Source organism: Marmota marmota, unplaced genomic scaffold (assembly GCF_001458135.2).
Source record: "Marmota marmota marmota unplaced genomic scaffold, marMar, whole genome shotgun sequence".
Classification (NCBI taxonomy): domain Eukaryota; kingdom Metazoa; phylum Chordata; class Mammalia; order Rodentia; family Sciuridae; genus Marmota; species Marmota marmota.
This window is the reverse complement of record NW_026000142.1, coordinates 23,892,365-23,912,755: the sequence shown is the minus strand read 5'-3', so window position 1 is coordinate 23,912,755 and position 20,391 is coordinate 23,892,365. Positions and strand designations below refer to the sequence as shown.

At 38.2% G+C, this 20,391-nt stretch overlaps 1 long non-coding RNA gene across 1 annotated transcript; it reads left to right on the top strand.

Moving 5' to 3' along the window:
* Positions 1–1,092: 1,092 nt before the first annotated feature.
* LOC125611354 lies at positions 1,093–19,499 on the top strand. Its single transcript, XR_007341513.1, has 3 exons — positions 1,093–1,170; positions 1,291–1,398; positions 17,707–19,499. It is a non-coding gene; the product is annotated as an uncharacterized LOC125611354 (long non-coding RNA).
* The last annotated feature ends 892 nt before the right edge of the window (positions 19,500–20,391 follow it).

Here is a 20,391-nt window from a genome sequence, read left to right as displayed (position 1 = left end):
ATATATATATATATATATATATATATATATATATATATATATATATATATATATATATATAATCAAGCTATAAATTCCTAGGAGAAAACACAAGGGAATTATTTTTTTATAATCCAAAGTGAGAAAGCTCTCTCTAAGAAGGGGACATTAAGGTCAGATATTATAATGGGAAAGAAGGATCACTTTCACTATATTAAAATCTAAAAAATTTTTATAGGAAAAAAAGTCAAAAGGCAAATGAAAACTTGGGAAAACATTTGCATCACTCATAACTGACAGAAGACTAGTTTCCATAACACACTGAAGAGCTTTTAAAAAACAAAAGGGAAGGCCTGGGGATGTAGCTCAACCTTGAAGTACTTGCCCTAGGTTCAATCTCCAGCACTGGAAGAGGAAAAAAATATTAAGAAATTTATTCAAGATCATATGTCTAGTAAATGGAGAAGTTGGGACCCAACCCAGAGAGTCTGAAAAATTAAGTTTAAAATAACACATACACACACACACACACACATAGACACAAAATGTTAACTATCATAGTAATGAATATATTAATTAGTTTGAGTGAGATAATCCACACAACACAACATCTATGTATATTAAATCATCACATTGTACACCTTGAAGTTATATAAGTTTTATTTATCAATTAAATATTTTAAATTTGAAAAATTAATCACCAACTTCATAACATCTATAATAATTCAAAATTCTTATACCCATTATATATGTTAGGTTTAGGTTCAGCTATACAACACAAAAAAAGAAAATAACTATGGCTTAACAAGTTAAAAACATTAATTTATCTCCCCAAAAATGCTATCTAGAGGTATCTCATTCAAAACCAATAGGGTAGCTTTTACTCTATGAAACCCTCAGGAACCTGTCTTCTTCCAGATTGCAACTTCCCATCCAAATGGTGTGACCCTATGAAGAACATGAATTACAGGAAAGAATAAACATAAAGGACAAAAGGCACAAGTCAGCTGTCCTGGGAGAAGTTTCTCAGAAGCTGCCACGTGGCACTTCCTCTTACATCACTTTGGCTGCAAAGGAGACTGGGAGATGTAGTCTTAATTGTGAGTAGCCACAGGCATGACTAAGCATTGCATTACTGTGGAAGAGGAGAGCAGATGTTTAGGGGATGCTCAGCCAGTTCTTTCCTTCATGGTGACACTGAAATTCCATTTCTAGGAAAATTTACATTTGTGCACAAAAATATTAGACTGATTACTCTCCACTTAACTAAATAGATTTTTAACCCTACTTTTCCTACCCTGTGCTTTGCAGACTGATCTCCATGGACTATATCACTTGATTCCCTCCCTCCTCTGTTTTCCACTTATATTCAGGGGTTGGGAAGTACCAGCAGGAAACCAGAGGGCAAGAGAACAGTGAGTAGGTTATTTATTCCTCTTACTACTACTCTGATGGCTGCAGATTTGGCAGTGGCTGCATTCCTCAGCCTATGACCATAGCTCCTTTTGTGTGGCCTCTCCCATGGTTATGGTCTTCAGACCTCTAGTGACACTGTTCTATTCCCTGTCCCTTGTGCCTAGGGGTGGTGAAGGCTTCTCACTGTTGCTAGTTCCTGAGGGCTTAACTATTTATTATTGCTTTCATTAATCCTGCCAGCCCCTGTGTAAATAGTCCCTCCATTATTAAACTCCTCAGTTAAGCTTTGGAGGTACCATCTGCTTCTGCTGGACTCTGGCTGGTCACATATGTACAGGGATTTTCACTGCAGCATTGTTTGAAATAGCAATAGACTAAAAAACAAATTAAATATTCATCAGTCGGGACTGGTTAAACAAATATCATGCAGATATAGTAGGTATATTACGAAGCAGTTTAAAAAATAATGTCTCACTGTATTCTACACTTAAATTTATAAGAGAATAGAGCTTATTTTAAGTGTTCTTAAAAATAAAATAATAATATTAATAATGATAAAGTATAATAATACTGGCTATTAGCTAAAATAGAGATTTCTTGATGATAGGATGTTATAAACTATGTTTAAAAATAAAGATTTATGTTTAAAGTTAATAATAAGTGGTAGCGGTGGGTCTATTAATATTAAATTTTTATTCTTACATAAGATAGTTAACATCCTACTATTGTCTTTTAATTTTTTTTATAGTTGTAGATGGACAAAATGCCTTTATTTTATTTGTTTATTTTTATGTGGTGCTGAGGATAGAACCCAGTGCCTCACATGTGAGAGACAAGTGCTCTACCACTGAGCAATAGCCCCAGCCCCAACATCCTACTATTCTTGACTGATTGGGTAATACACACGCAGTTTTGTATATAAATAAAAGTATTTGTAACTTAAAAAAATGTTATAATAATTTTATGCACATCATTAAAGCTATGGTCAAAAAATCATAATGTATATGCATTATATATTATATATATATATATATATATATATATATATACATTAAAACTTTGAAAGAATAAAAGGCATAGATATATATTAGATTTCAATCCATTTTGATATATTTGCATGTATCCTTGTGTATGTGCATATATATATATATATATATANATATATATATATATATATATATGAATTAGTAACAGTGGCTCCCTCTGGAAAAGAATAATGGAGGACTAGGGTAGAACAGAGAGATACTTTCATTGAATACACTTTTAAACTATAGGAATTTGTACTGTATATATTAACTTTAATTTTTAGTTAGGGAAAATATAATTTCTTAGGACATATATAGAGAGGTGCAGGAATGAGATAATAGCATTCCTTTGAGATTCCATTACTATAACTGGGATTCTAATCTCTTCTCACCACTCTCTGTGCCCCACTGTGCCAACTTCTCCCATAAGACACTTCACCCTTCAGGGTTCCCATGGTCCTTATGGTGGCACTCCTGATGCATGGACAGCAGCTCCAAACCAGAAGTGGTTCAGGCTCTGCCTGAGGAGCAGGAGAGGAAGGTTCTCACAAGAGGAATGTGGGGAGCAAAGCAAATATTTGATGGGTTAAAATGGAGGTGAAGCCTCATTTGAGTCACTCCAGTGGAAAGGCTGTTTTTGTTGTTGTTGTTGGCTGCTTATGATTAGCCAAACCTAGGATTCATTTTCCCAGAATATGACCTTTGTTTTCACTGAGTTTGACTTTAATTTACTTAAGTAGAAATTCCAAGTGCTGGAGCCACCTCAGTCCAACGACTTCCCAATGAATTCTTTTAACACTTTCAAGGTCTCACTTTTTAGTAAATTAAACCACTTTTCAGGTTTATACAAGATCTTATTTTTTCAGATCCTGACTCTTGGAATATGGTAAATTCTCCCAGGGTTGGCTGAAAGGACCTTCTAGGTGAATTTAAAAACTTTGATCTTGCTCTGTGGTGAATTCAAAAGCATTAGGGTCTTTGGGTGAGGCTCTTAGCTTTATATTTTGTTCCTTCTTTCATTTATTGACTTAGATGGGCGACTGGAAGAACTTGCTGAGAGAGGAGAGATGAGGTGGTGGTCATGAAAGATAAATAGGTGTGCCCTAGGCAGATAAATTAACCAAACGACATTAAAATCTGCAGAAGCAATGCAGCTTGAAGCAAGACACAGAAGGAAACTTAAGACGCTTGAGAGGAGATTAAAATGGGGAGTCAATCTGTTGGTGATTGGTGTCATCATCATTCTTGAGAAAATCAAAAGGGAAAGGAAGAGGAATGGGTTAAGAGGGGTTGTTATAGTCATTATTTGGGAAAGGAAAAAAAAAAGAGGAAAAGCTAAATGTCTGATTTTTGCTTTAGACTGTATGAAAATGTTCCTATATTAAGAGGCTACATAAAATGTTTTTGTACCTGTGGGAGAAAAGACACATAGGCATGCAATAATAAGGCACATTAAAGAAACTGCTGCTAGTTTGTTGTGCTGGAATGTGCCTGGAATGATAAGAGGTGGGAGCAGAGGTCCTATGACAGAGTTCTTTCCTATCATGCTGGTACAGCACATCTGGGGTTGAGCAGTTGTAATCAGTTATGCGTGTTAGAATGATCACCCTAGAAAGAGTACTGGGGTGAAGTCAATTATAAGACCATTGTACTCACTCTGAGCAAAGTTGAAGAAAGAAGAGGCACCCAGGAAATGTTGATGCGGTAAGGAAAAAAAATGGAAGTTAATTACAAGTTGAAGGATGGGGATGAGGGAACAGGAAGAATCAAAGAAATCTCCATTTCTGGAGACCAAACAGATTGTGGTGCAATACACTGGAATAAAAATTATAAAAGAAAAAAGCTTGAAAAACCATATTGAGTCTGAGGTTACTTGTGATGTGGACTTGACTTCATGCTTTTACTTATACCCAGTTCCTACACTCTTCCTCTACTCTACCCACCAATCCTTGGCTCTCCTGTATCCTTCCCACCCCAATTTTGCCTAGTGAATGACTAATATCTTTCTTAGCTCAAGCAACACCCCATTCAGAATGTTCCTCATGCTGGGCATGGTGGTGCAAACCTATAATCCCAGCAACTTGGGAGGAGGAGATGGGAGGATTTTCAAGTTCCAGGCCAACCTCAGCAACTTAGAGATGCCCTAAGCAACTTAGCGAGACTCTGTCTCAAAATAAAATATAAAAAGGGCTGAGAATGTGGCTCAGTGGTAAAGCACCTCCGGGTTCAATCCCCAGTAACAACAACAACAACAAAAAATAGAATGTTCCTTGTGACATTTCATTTCCTTCCCATGAAGGCTGAGTCAGGTGGCTTTTATACCCATGATCTTATAATGTCTTGTGCATATTTCTACCATTATACCATAGTGCACATTGAATTATATAATTCATTCAGAGGTCCATCTCACCTTACCTCACCTAACATGATTTTAAGCTTCTCATGGGTAGGTCTTCATCTCCTTTATTTCTAATATTCCCAACATATAGTACAGAATTTATTAGAACATAGTAAGCCTCAGTGATCATTGAATGAATGAATATCTTGAGTGGGAGAAGAAATATCTTTCTCTTAGATGATAGTTTTGAAGGTGGTGGTTATTAGAGGCTCAGTGAGAATCTGAAGGCGTGTATAGTCTAAGTTTTATCTTAGGTCAAAGCCATTTCTCATGAGAAATGAAGCCAAGGAAAGAAGTTTTGAAGAGCTGCTGTGAGGAGTAGAGATGGGAGATAAAAAGAATTAGTTGTGACTATTCAGGCATCTTAAAGGTCCAGCTGACATTGGCAATAGAGTGGCAGGGACCCCCGATGACTGTGTGTTTCCCTCTAGCAGCGGTTCAGTGGGCTGAACCTGACATACCCAAGGTTCAAGGTCCACAAGGCAGATTCAGCATAGGACAGAGATACTGTGGTGTCTAGACTGGAATGGGAAGGAAAATGGAACCATGAGGAATAAATGGTCTGAAAACAACAGAAATGACGGAGTCAGGGACCACCACTCTTCATCAAGCTCAAGAAGAGAAGTTATGGGATAAGGTAGGAGAGCACCTGGCTGGTGGAGGCTCTTTTGAGAGACTAGGATATTAGGTTTGAAATTACAGAGTAGGACCTCTTCTTCTGGATGATTATAGATCCAGAGTACAACCTTGGAAGCAGGTTGCTAGAAGGACCTGGAAGTTAAGGTTGTGGGAATTTAAAAGTTCTCTAGAACTCTGAATCTACATTGTTGGAACCGTGTACCAGGATTCTAAAGTTGCCCACATTAGAAGAAGAGTAGGAACAGGGTTCCATCAAATTCAAAGAATAATGGCTGGTGTCCAGGGGATGAATACTTGGAGTGAGGACAACATGGCCCTTAAGAAACATCCTTAAGAAACTTTAAACTTAAGGAGAGCTAAGACAAACAGATATAAACCAGGAACTAACAACCAAAACCTGTGTTAAAGCTATACTACTTCCTGTCAACATCAAGGATCTGCCATTACATTGCTTTGGAATTGTTAATATTACCAATGTGATAGAAAGTTCCTTTCAGTACTGGGATGCTGAAGAAGATTGGCCTCTTCTTGATACAGACGTTTCCCAGATCTCTGCATTAGAACACCTGTTAGTCAGATCAGCAGGCTCCCCAGCCTCTACTTGCTGCAAAATTGCTGGTACTTTTATCTGTCCATGACACCACCTGTCTTAAAAAGTAGGTCATGTCAGGCTCTTAGTTCAGAGACAATGAGAGGCCCTTGAACAGGCTGTAACTGAAAGAACATGTGATAAAATCTTGTACAGAGACTTTAAAGAGTAGAAAGGCCCAACAAGATTACAGGTATAATCTTTCTTTTTATCTTTAACCCATCCTCTTCTTCCTTTGATATACTGCTCTGGTAAAATCCCTGAATTCAACTCATTTCTATTTTCTTACCATAGAGTATTATAATATCTTACATTTACCTTGCATAGTACATTTTTGTTTACAAAATTCTTCCAGGTGTTTGAACTTTTTAATTTTTAAATCTTCAAAGCAAACTCCATAGAAGTGAGCTTTTTTTTTTTTTACTTAATTTACACAGGTCTCACTTCAGGTTCAGGTCCCATTTCACTCCACCTCTAGAGTGGAATAAGCAGTTATATTACCCATCCTGGGGGACAGGAGCTCCCCTCCTTGTAGAACAGCTGCACCTAAATGTCACTACCTTTTCTTTCTTAGACCCTACCATTCCCCACCAGCCAACTCTTACTGTCAATTCTCTCCATGGAATTCAATTCAATTCAGTAGGCAATTAATGAATGCCAACCATGGCCAAGCACCATGCTAGAAATGGAGATTTTCAAATAGACACCCTCAAGAACTGGCCAGACTAGCTGGGAAGACAGGGAAGTAAATTATCTTAAAATGACAACTATTATAATAGAGGGATGCACATGGTACCTCAGTAACTCCAAGAAAGGGATAATTAACTCAGCCTGATAGGCTTATGTAGCAGTTGGGACCTGGAGTTGAAAGATGAGTAAACAAGGTGGTCAGGGCAGTTGACACACAAGGAACAGTGTGCAAAGGTAAAGGAGTAGGAAAGGGTAAGAACTTCATTTGACTCATCTCTTATCTGTATCTGTGCGACACCCAATGTGAGAGAGGAAAAAAAAAGACACATTACAGTTACTTCAAGGTCACTGATCTTAAGTGAGGTCACTGGGCCACATTCGCTTATGCCCATAGATTACTACTTCACACCTTCTTTCTCTGAGGACTTCCAAGTCTTCTCGATCCTTCTTGCCTCTCATAAGTTTGCTTACTAGTTCACTGAGAATATTAAATAAGTTTGATGAGATGTTGCAAAATCACCCATCACATCATCAACCATCCCATCTACATCTATTCCCATGTACACTGCTCACCAAGGTAGCATGGGTGAACTGTTCATTGCTCTCTGGACCAACTCTTCATCGAATACTAAACTTTAGATATTCTTGCCTTCTCAACAATAATTCTGCAAGCAATTCTCCCCCACTCTCCCCCGCATCATTTCTGCCAACTTACAAAAATGGTGTTTCTCAAATCTTCAAAAAATCCCCTCTTGACCTTATTCCCAACTCTAACCCCTGCAACTGTCTCATTTTCTCCTTCATTTCATAACAAATCTATTTGAAATAATGGTCTTACCCACCATCTACAGTGCTCAACCTCCAATTCTCTGTCAAACCCATTTCAATAAGGCTTCTCTCTAACATTAATGACATTGCTATTGACATATGCTGATGATGTCTACATTATAAAATCCAGTGGTCATGACTTTGGCCTCATCTTACTTGACCTGCCATCATCATTGGACACATTTTTCTTTCAGGAATTAATGCCCTTCAGAGACTTCTCTCCTTCTTCTTAAGTTTCTCCTACCACTTTTCTTTGTTGGTTCCTCTGAAAGTGCCAGAACTTTAAGAACTGGAACCCCTAGGGCTCGGTCCTTACATTTCTTTTATCCTTCATCCACCACTCTCATTCCCTAGGTGATCTCATCCAATGCCATAGCTTTAAATAACAAGTAAGCAACTGATGGCTCTCATCGGAATCCCCACTCTCTGAACTATAGTTTCCTACATCCAAGTTTATAATGGAGCTTATATATATGGCATCTCAAAAATCAGATGTTAAAAATGCCTAATATTTTTTTTTTTCAGAAATCCACTCCTTCCATGAATAAATGGAATGGAAAATACCTCCATCTAAGGTTCAGGCAAAAACCTTGATGTCGGGCTGGGGATGTGGCTCAAGCGGTAGCGTGCTTGCCTGGCATGTGTGCGGCCTGGGTTCGATCCTCAGCACCACATACAAACAAAGATGTTGTATCCACTGAAAACTAAAAAAATAAATAAATATTAAAATTCTCTCTCTCTCTCTCTCTTTAAAAACAACAACAACAACAAAAACTTGATGTCATCCTTGGTTTCCACTTCCCTCCCTCTTCTCTCTCTCTCTCCCTATAATCAGTCCAGCAACACTTGCCATGACCTCCCAATTAAACTATATGCAGGAGCATAACCCCTCTTATCATCTCTACCACATCTATCCTGATTCAAGCCATGGGCATTTCGGGTCTATTATAACACTCTTCTCATTTGTCTCCTTGTCTATTTGTTTATTCTACTCTCCAGATTGCAGCCAGGGTGACTCTTTTAAAATGCCAATCAGATCAGGCCACTCAACTGATTTTCTACCTCATCCAAAGTCAAAGTCAAAGTCCTTTCAATGACCTGCACATCTCATATGATCTGCATTTCCACTTCCTCTCTAAGTGAATGTACCTGAGTGAGGAGGTGGGATGAGAGTGATGCTGGACAACATTTCCTGCCAAGTACGGACTTCAGACTTTATCTGAGTACCACTGATAGTCATAAAAAAACTAAGAATTTTGGTAATTTTAAGAATTTTAGTAATTTTGTAAATTCTATTTCTAGGCTGCAACCCACCTGTTACCCTCTATAAAAAAAAACTCTATTTTTCTATAAATCTTCCATTTGTACCCAGAAATTCAGCCATGGGAAATTCCTTGCTGTTCTTGGTGTACCACATTTTCAAAATTCCATGCCTTTTCCATTTTTCCCTCTGGCCAGAACACTCTTCCATACTTCGTCTGAAACATGACTACTTACTGGGTTTTCTAGACTCAACTCAAGTACCATCTTGTTTGTGGAAACTTCCTTAACCACTCATACTGAGTTGCATGTTTTCTTCTTCAGTCTTCCAAAGCACATTTCACTCACTTCTAGTGCAGATTTTATCACATTACTATAGTTGTTTGTTACATATTGGCAAGTTCCTGGCGGACAAGGTCCAGGGTCAATTTTTGTTGGTCCCCTGCAATTTGCTCACATAGTATCTTCAACTCAGTAGATGCTCTATGTGCTTTTTGAATGAAAAGGAGCCACTGAAATGGAATAAAAAATAGTAATGAAAATGCATAAGAGAAGCCAGAAGAGGGAGGTGTCATCAAAACCAACAAGCAAAATATCACATGGTACCCCACAAATTCATATAAGTTTTATATTTTTATGATCAATTTTTAAATTAAATTTTTTAAAAGAGGAGTGATTTTTCGAGAAATAGGGGATGATCAATAATTCATAGATTTAAATAAACTGACAGGTATTGTCACTGGAGGAGTCTTTGGCATATATGACAGAAAAGAATTTTAGTACATGTCAGTCACAGACAGACTTATTTAGGAAAGCAGATACACATTCAAGGGAGAATGTGGGCCATTCCCCAGAAAGAGAGAGACAGCAACCTCTGGGAATGAGATGTTAATATTTGTAGAGGGACAGTAGGTAGGGGATGAACTAGAGGTAGAGTTACTTGATTTCATGCCAGTTTTTCTAGCACTTGCCCATTACTTTTGAGTCATGTTATTTTTTGAAGGTGAGGACATGGACCATGAACAAGTGCCAAGGACATGGGCTAAGAACATCATGGACTGGTTGCCCACAGAATGCTTGTTTTGCAATTCAAAGGTGCATAGTCATTTACTGAATTCCAACAGTTCACGAGTACTTCTCTCTGGAGAATCAGTGTCTTTCTTTTGCTGTATCCCCAAATGCCTACCTCAGTCTCATTGTATTTAGCAGATAGGAGGGATTTAGAGATGCAGTAGTCCAGATTCAGTAGCATACAACAGAAATCAGTTTCTATTTAAGCAGAAAGTGATTTAACATGTGCTCATAACATCTTTAGAAGGACTAGATAAATGGATTTTAGGCTGTGCTTCCTGGAATCCTAGAACACCACTGTGGAACTATCCTGCTAGAACAACCCCACCCCAACCACAAGAGAGAGCTGGAAACAAGACGGTGGAACCAGAAACACCTTCTAGAGTGGCACCAGCCCAAATAGGTGCCTTGCACGTGGCCACCTGATAAAAGAACTGGCCCCTAAAAACACTCATTCTCTATTGGTATGTAACAATTAACCTCAAACTTAGTGAGTTAAAATAACATCCATTTAATAAATTAATTCAATTCTGTAGGTCAAAAGTCCAGGAGCACTCAGCTGGATTCTGTGCTTATGGCCTCACCAGACACAAGTCCAGGTGTTAATAGGCTGAGTTGTAAGCTGGAAATTCAGGTTTGGTAGAATTTGTAGTCATTTCCCTGGCAGTGAGCTGGGGGTTGCTCTCAACTTCTAGAGGCCACTCACCATTCCCTCCATGAACCTTCTCATAGGCCCTCACAGCATAGCAACTGGCAGCAAGATCTCTTGTGGAATCCACATGCACCCAACACAAATATTTCTTACTTCCTTTATTCCCTTCAGCCAGAGAAAAATCCCTGCTTTTACATGGGCTCAAGTGACAAGATAGATGAGGCCCACCCAACTCATCGTTCTAGTTTATAATCAACTGTGCCACATAACAACATGATCACAGGAATGGTATCTGTTCAACATGCTCCAGGATTAGAATCTGGAAGCTTGGAGGCTATTTTTAGAATTCTGCTTACCACACTGTGTTTGCCAGAAAAAGCAATATAACCAATAGACTGCTGTCAGGATTCTCCAGAGAAACCGAACCAATAAGCTGTAGATCTATATGGAAAGAGAGTTTTTAAAGGAATTGGCTCCCATGATTATGGAGGCTAACAAGTCCCAAGGTGTGCATTTGAGTCAGCAAGCTGGACACCCAGGAGAGCCAGAGGCATAGCTCCAGTCTGAAGCCCAGCAGTCTCAGAGACCAGAAATTGCTAGTGTTTCAGTTAGGTTCCAAAGGCAGACAAAACTCAGAGTCCCCATTTGGAGGTTAGACAGGAGCAACTTTCTCCTCATTGGGAAAGGATCAGTCTTTCTGTTCTAATAAGACTTTTAACTAGCTAGATGAGGTCTGTAGGTGATCTGTTTCACTGTCCACCAATTAAAATATTAACACCATCCGAAAAACACTCTCACCAGACACCCAGGGTAATATCTGACCAAATTCTTGGACACATAAAATTAACCATCACACCTTCTAAATCTCATGCAAGTACATCCTATAGGCCAAACATAAGTCCCATCCAGAGCCTCAGTAACAAGGGTGTCAGGTAGTTCAGAAAAGTGTATTAGAACTTCTTTCAAATATTTGACTTCACTTAACTATAAGAAACTTATTTCGTCATGTAAGCACACATATAGAACATAAATACATGAAACAAAATTTTCATGGCACATTACTTACCCTTACTAAGTGGAATAAACTATGATATTTTCTTTATGTTTCTTTGAAAACAAATTCCAATTTTATTGAGATATAATGACCAATAGGAACTGTGTATATTTACTCTGTACATCTTGATGGGTTCATATTTACATGTATTGTGTGATGGATTCTATTCAATTTTCAACCATGCTGATCTGGATCCACTAAATGATTTCATGATCTTTCAAACAACAAGGTGGACTGATATTGAGGGTCAATCTAGTATATATTCATTACAAGCAAGTTTTGAGAAGCAAATTTTCTTCAGCAAATTTTCTATCTTGCAATGTCTAGAAAATAACCTATTCAGTTGAATTGCATATACACAATGAACTTTCAATTCAGTCTGGAAACAGACTGAGAAAAATATGAATGCTTTTAGAGGGTAGGTCCCTAACTATCCAATAAAATAAAAAATGGCCTTCAAGGAATACCCTTTTGCAATCTCCTTTCCCTAGTCCATTCAGGATAAGCTTGCAAATCCACTAGACTGCAGGGAAAACATTTATGGCAGGGGAGATGATTTACCAAGGGGTGTTCACGTTCAAAGTGCACACATGATTAAATATCATAAACAGGTGTCGAAGCACGTAAAAATTGTCAGCTTGGAGCCACTTACAATAAGAGTTTAATAACCGACTTAGAATACCAGTCAATGCTTATAGCACAATTTTGAGACTGTTGTTACTAAGACAACCCAGCCCTTTCAACCACTGCCCAGGTTTCCTATTTCTATTACTCTCCTCTGCACACACACACCCTCACCCTCCCTCCACAGATGGTGAGCTGAGTCTCTGCAGAAAGAAAGGTGCTAGTGAAGTCATTAGTTTTCTACCAATCTGTGTTACAAAACTGCTCTCAGGTGAAATGCCTTGTTTCAATGCGTGGCTGGGGTTATTTGAATAAACAGGGGACATATTCATGAGTGCGACATTTTCATTTAACTGCACTCAAGCTCTGGGCAACACGCAAGATCAGTCCCGAGCTCAACTTGAATTAATCATTTATCTCTCTGCTGCTACATCCCGGCAGAGCCTCACATGCTCAGTGTTCATTCAATATGAGAAAAAAATGGAGCGTTTTCCTTCCCTAAACAAGAATCATATCATGGAGTCTTCCTCATTCAGTTACATAAGAGTGCAAATGAGGGGGAACCAGGGTGGTATTGTATGATGCAAGAAGTGAAGCCTTGGGGTAACTTGTGGTTATTGTAATAAAATCTGCCAATTGTTGAAGGATTAGAAAATCTTGAAATCAGTGAAATTGTGAGGGTTGGGCATTCATCAGGAGGACGGTCAATGATCTGGATATCTGCTCCATACTCATTTATTCATTTAATAATGATTTAATGAGTACCTGCTATAGGGTATTTATAGTTCTATAAATGCAGAAGTGATCCAAACAGACCAAGACCTACTTATTAATTAGAAAGAGGAAGCAGAGCAAAACCAGTAAACAGGTCATCAGGGAATAGACAAGATAAAGGGCACATTGGGACTCAGCACATTGGGACCCACTGACAGACCTGAGTTGCCTAAAGCAAACAAACTAGAACCCACATTTTATCTGTGGATCACAGTTACAAGAACTATGACACATCCCTCCAGCTGCCACACATCATAACTGCCAGAGGACTTCCCCTTTCTCCCATTTACATTTATTTTTAAAGAAAAAGTAGAATTTATTGAAAGGATAGTGGAGATTTACAGAATCAGTGGAGGGTGGGGGGGCAGTATTGAAAAATGATCCAATAGCCTAGCAGTCCTGAGGGTTGAGAGGCAGAACATCTAATAGTATAGCTTTGGCTTTTTAAAATAGCTTTGTCAAAGTATAATTGACATACAATGATCTGCACATATTTAAAGGATGCAATTTGATGAATTCTGACATGTATGTACCCATGTAAACACCACCATATCAAAGTAGAGAATAGATCTGTCACCTCTAGAAACTTCCTTTTTCCCCTTTGCTGTCCCTCTATCCCACAAACTCCTCAGAATCTGTTCCTAAGCAATTACTGGTCTGTTTTCTGTCACTATAGAGGATCTTACATCTTCTAGAATATCATATAAATTAAGTCACGAAGACATATTCTCTATTTATTCATGTTACATGTATCAACAGCTCATTAGTTTTTTGTTTATCCATTAGTATTTCAATGGACATGGTGGTTGTTTCCACCTTTGGCCAATTAGAAAGCTTCCATAAATATTTCAGTAAAATTCTTTGTAAGTATATAAGACTTGATCTCTTTTGTGAAAATATCTGGAAGTAGATTGGGTCATACCATGGGTAGTTACTTAACTTTTTAAAAAATTCTCAAACTATTTTTCAAAGCAGTTGTTCCCTTTTTACTTTCCATCAGCAGTGTATGAGAGTTCCAGTCACACATCTTTGCTTTCGTCTTTCTTCTCCTCCTCCTCCTTCTTCTCTTCCTCCTCCTCTTTCTCCTTCCTCTTCTTTTTGACATTAGGGATTGAACTCAGGGGTTAGCACTGAGCTACATCTCCAGCCCCTTTTTTATTTTTTATTTTTTTGAGACAGGTCCTTGATACATTGTTGAGGCTGGCCTCAAACTTGAGATCCTTCTGCCTCAGCTTCCCAAGTTGTTGGAATTACAGATGTCTGCCACCATGCCCAGCAGGCCAGTCTTTTAATACCAGGCATTCAAATGAGTGTTTAGTATTGTCTTGTTAAAAGTTTTTATTTGCATCTCCCCTACCTAATACCTTATGATGTTGAACAGTTATGAAGTCCCAATTTTTTTTCTTTTAATGGTTCATGCTTTTGGTGTGGTAGCTAAGAAATCTTTGCCTAATCCAAGGTCACAAAGCTGATCTCTTAAAGTATTTTTTTAGTTGTTGATGGACCTTTATTTATTTGTATGTGGTGCTGAGAATTGAACCCGGTGCTTCACACATGCTAGGCAAGCACACTACCACTGAGCCATGACCCCAGCCCCTCTTAAAGTATTTTAAAGAGGTTGTTCCAGTGTATTCTGGATTATTTCAGTTCTGATGAGAAATCTACTTTCATTTGTGTATTTTGCCTCTGACTGCTTTTAAAATCTTCTCATTATCTTTGCATTTAAGCAATATGATTCAGTGTGCCCTGATACAGTCTTTCTCATATTTTTCTGTGCTTGGGGAATTCTATGAATTTATAGTTTTCATCAACTTTAAAAATTATTGCCCATCATTTATTCAATTATCTTTCCTGAATGTTCCATGCCTTTGGGGATCCAATTACATGGATATTTGGTATTTGAAATCTTCTTATCTCTGTGTGTTTCATTTTAGATGCTTTCCATTGCTATGTTTTCAAGTTTGCTGATCTTTTCTTTTGAAATATCTAGTCTCCGTTAATCCCATTCAGTACTCTTATACTGAATTTTTCCTTTTAGTCATTATAGTTTTCACCTCTGGAAGTTTAACATGGGTCTATTCTTTTCATGTCTTTATTGAACATGCTCCTTCTGTACTCTAACATAACATCTTGAATATGTACAGTTATAATAACCATTTTAATGTTCTTATCCACTAATTCTATCATCTGCATAATTTCTGGGTCAGTTTCACTTGATTAAATTCCCCCCAATTATGTCTTATTTTCCTGCTTCTCTGTGTGCCTGGTAATTTTCCACTTGGTATTAAATATGAATTTGAATCCATTATAGGGTCCTGGATATTTCTGAATTCCTGCTTTTGCATCCTCAATCTTTGTTCAAGGACACAGTTGAGTTACTTGGAAATAGTTTGCCTTTCATGTCCCACTCCTAAGCTTCTCTCAGGCAGAAACAGAACAGCATTTAGTGGAGAATTTGTCCCCACTGAGGCAAGACTCTCCTTGTGTTTTACCAAATGGCATGTGAGTTATGAAGTCTCCCACACAGGCTGTTGAGAACTGGCTCTGACTTACCCTAGGTGTTGTTACTTCTTTGGGGGGTGTTAATGTTTATTTCCGATCTCCATTTCTTTCTACACATGAGATGTGAAATCTGGCAGCCTCCTGAACTGCTGACTCCATCTCCACAGTTCACGGAAATGTCTGGGGCCTGCCTGATATCCTATTTTCTGTACCATGGCCTGGAAACTTTATTCAGTCAGTAAGTAAGAACAGTTAGAGGGACTGCTTTATTTATCTCCCACATCTAGAAGATCATTGTCTCCACTGATTGATGTCTGACATCTTGAGAACAATTGTTTGATATACTTTGTCCACCTTTTTAGTTATTTCCAGCAAGAATGTAAATCTGGTCTCTATTATTATATTTTTGTTAAAAGTGGAAATGTTAACTCTGAATTACAGTTTAATGTTGAATGTTACTTTTTTCTGGTTTTATTTTCTGGTATTTTTTTTCCTTCTTAGATGGTAAATTTTATGTAGACATATGGGGAATGAAAATTGCTAGACATGGGGAGAAATTGAAGGGAATGAGCTGATAGATGGTAAAAAAATGGAATGGTTAAAAAAAGGAAAAAGAATTAGAGATGAAATGAGAATAAGTAGTCAGGTCCTGGGAAAATGAGTTGGTGAAGATTATCAAAGTCATTTGAAATTCTACCACTCTTTTTTTTTTTAAAATTTTTTGTTGTGTTGCTGCAGATTAAACCCAGGACCTTGCACATGCTAGGCAAGTGCTCTACCACTGAGCTACACCCCCAGTCCTTTTTATTTTGAGAAAGGATCTTACCAAGTTGCCCAGGCTGGCTTGAACTCTGATCATCCTGCCTCAGCCTCCCAACTAGCTGGATTCCATATGTGTGCCAATACTTCTGGCCCACCTCTCACTTTTAAGAGGCCTCAAGGGTGGCTATAGAAGGATTAGAACCATTCATTCTCTTCAACTAGGTAACTTAAATCTGTCAGGGAGATTTACTGTTCTTTACTGGTCCTCGCAGCAAACCAACAAAGACAAAATTTAGAAATTTGTCTCTCTTTCTAAGAGAGACAAACACCAAAATATGTGATAAACCTCAAAGACTCCCAGAGAATAGTTTGGGTGAGAACTAGATAGCTCAGACAAAAGGTAGACAGAGGACCAGCTTATTGCCCTGATACTCATTGCTTAGATACCTGGCCCTAGGAAGATTATATAGCACATCTTAACTGTTAAAATTAGAATAATAATAGCTATCCTTTATTGAGCACTTGTTCTATACTGTCAGGTACTGCACTAATGCCTTTGAACACACTGTCATTTAATCCTCATAACCCTTTATTATTATCTCTATTTTATAGATGTGGCAACTGCAATTCAGAAAGGTTAAGTAACTTGTGTAAGGTCACACACAACTCAAGTGACAAGACTGGGATGAGCACCAACTCTATTGCTATGCCAAGGTGTATAGAAGTTCTCTCATGTGCATTTAAGGATTCTGTGAGCTGAGTGCCAAGTAGCATGTGGCATAGTTTCACGCTAAGTTCCTCTTCCCTTCTCCACTAAATTCCCACATTAACTGAAACATCACTGCCAATACAACACAACTTCCCTTCCTGATCCCTTTCAATAACCTGCCTGTCTCTTGTTTCTTTGACAGTGAGGGGCCCTTCATCTAGAATTCTATTAATTCTACTGACACAGGTGCACTATGCCTATACCACGTTGAATCACTCTGAACAACTCCTGTGAGGCTCAGGAGCTGATTGTCCCTGTCTGTGCCTCCCTCTGCCCATGCTCATTCCTGGCATCTCCCTGCACCTAAGCCACTCACCTCTCTACTCATTAAAATGCTGGCATCTGCCTCTCAGGCATTCACAGTCCAGATTCTTATCATCATTTAGATAATTTCAACACCTTCGCTCATGATCTAACATTCAAGTCCTGCGATTCCTAGACTTCCTTTGTCTTTGGCCCACTTTAGAAACCTACCTCAGACTTCTAGTGGCCAAAATGGAGCAAGCCCCCTGTAGCCCATGTGTCCCCCTGATGACAACTAGAAACTGGTCAAAATGCAAAAGCCAGCTATCCAAGGACAATGGTAAACAGATAAAGGAAGGAAAACAAAACTTGAAGAACTCTGCTTGTATGCTGAAAAGTTTATGTTTTTTTTTTCTTTTTTTATCTGCTAGGGATGACCCGAGGTGACCCCCGTATGGAACCCTGAAGGGACATGGGCAACAGAAATGGAGAGAAACTCTTTCTCCCTGGCAGGAAGACTGGCAAAAAGGGGCCTCTGTCTGCCAGAAAAAGCGGGAGGAGTCCACAATTGTTTTCTTGCTGATTTTCTCTTGTCTTCTTTGTCCTGCCCCAAGAGAATCTCAGTTACAGAGTGATACTGTAGGACAGGCACCTGAAACTCAAAGAGAAAGAACTAAGAAAAGAGGCTCTAACCTATGGCCCAGAAGGGGTGAAGGGAATCTCCATTATTTTTCCTGCTATTTTCTAGCTGCCTTGATCTGAAGAAAGTGTCCAGCAGAAATGTGTAACAGCAGAGTATCCAAAGCTCCAAAAGAAAGAAATCCTGGTTGGCTCAGCAAAGGACCGAGAACACTGGCCTTCTGAATGTGGAGAGTCAGGAAGAAAGCTCAAAGTGAGAGAAGCAGAGAAGGGAATTCCCCAATTCTGCATCTAAACTCACACCAATCCCAGCCTCTTCCTGGGTCACAGAACAGGAACCCAAAGCAGAACAGAAAAGGCCTATGTGTCAGAAAGGAAAAACAGAACCATCTCTACTAACAGATGACACAATTCTCTACATTTAAAAAAATCCTAAAACTATATAAAAAAAATTCCTTGAACTAATAAGTTTAATAAAGTCACAGGGTATAAGATCAAGTTATTTCTACATAGTAGCAATGAACACTTAGAACACAAAATGTTGAAGAAAAAAAAAACAGTCCCATTTAAAATAACACTGAAAACTGGAAAACTTAGATGTAAATCAATGAAACATGTATAGGGTCTGTATGCTGAAAACTACAGAGGCTGATGAAATAGATCATGAAAGACCTAAGTAAATGGAGAGAGATACCATGTTCATAGATGGAAGACTCAAAACTGTTAAGGTATCCGTTCTAAGTGGATCTAAAGATTCAACATAATTCTAATCAAGATGCCAGAGTAATTTTTCATAGATATCAACAAGTTTATTCTAAGATGCATATGGAAAAACAAAGGAAATAGAACAGTCAAAATAGTTTTGAAGCAGAACAAAGTTGGGGAACTCCTACAACCCAATTTTAATACATACTATAATGCTACAGTAAGAAAGGCAATGTGGTATTGAGTAAAAGGTAGATGAAAAGATCAATTAGATATAACAGAGAGTCCAGAAATTAGATACAAGTATAGCCAAACATTTTTTTTTCCTGGAAGTACTGAATATTGAATCCAGGGGTGCTATACCACTGAGCTACATCCTAAACCCTTCGTAATTTTAGTTTTGAGATAGGGTCTTACTAAAAATTGCCCAGGCTGGCCTCAAATATGTGATCTTCCTGCCTCCTCCCCAGCAGGTATAATTGTAGGTGTTCACTATTGCACCTAGTTTTGCCAAAAAACCCCATTCTTGATGAAGGTGCAGAACCAATTCAATGGAAAAAAATAATAATGTTTTCAACAAATGTTACTAGAACAATTAAATAGTTAAAAGAAAAATAAATAAATAAGCTTTGACCTAAATTCAAACTGATATAAAAATTAAATTAAATGGATATAAACATAAAGTATAAAACTATAAAACTTTTAGGAAGAAATATTGACAAACTAGAGTTAGGTGATGAGTACTTAGACATGACATAAAAATCATGCTCTATACATTCTTAAAAAGTAGTAATTTCAAAACCACTCTAAGATTTCATTTCACTCCAGTCAGAATGGCACCTATTATGAATACAAACAACAATAAGTGTTGGTGAGGATGTGGGGAAAAAGTTACATTCATACACTGCTGATGGGACTGCAAATTGATGCAGCCAATATGGAAAGCAGTATGGAGATTCCACAGAAAACTTGGAATGGAACCACCATTTGACCCAGTTATCCCACTCTTTGATCTATACCCAAAGGACTTAAAAACAGCATACTACAGGGACACAGCCACATCAATATTTATAGCATCTCAAATTCACAATGACAAAGCTATGGAATCAAACTAGGCACCCTTCAACAGATGAATGGATAAGGAAAATGTGAGATAGATAGATAGACAGATGGATAGATAGAGATAGATAGATATAGATATAGATACACACACACAATGGGATATTACTTAGCCCTAAAAAGAATGACTTTTTGACTTTTGTCAGTAAATGGACGGATCTAGAGACTAACATGCTAAGTGAAGTAAGCCAATCCCCAAAACCCAAAGGCCAAATGTTCTCTTGGATATGAAGATGCTAAGACACAATAAAGAGGGTGGAGAATAGAAGTTCATTGAATTATACAAAGGGGAATGAAGGGAAGGGAGGGGGAATGGGAATAGGAGAGACAATAGGATGAATAAAACCTAACTTTCCTATGTTCATATATGAATAGACCACCAGTGAAACTCCACATCATGTACAGCCACAAGAATGGGATCCTAATTAGAAAAAGTTACACTCCATGTATGTATAATGTATCAAAATACATTCTATGGTCATGTATATCCAAAAAGAACAAAAGAGAGAGAGAGAGGGAGGGAGAGAGAGAGAGAGAGAATGAGAAGACAAGCCACAAACTGGAAGGAAATGACTGTAGAACATCTGAAAAAGGTTTGCATCCAGAATAGCTCAAGAACTCTCCAAACTCAAACAATCCTAACAGAAATGGGC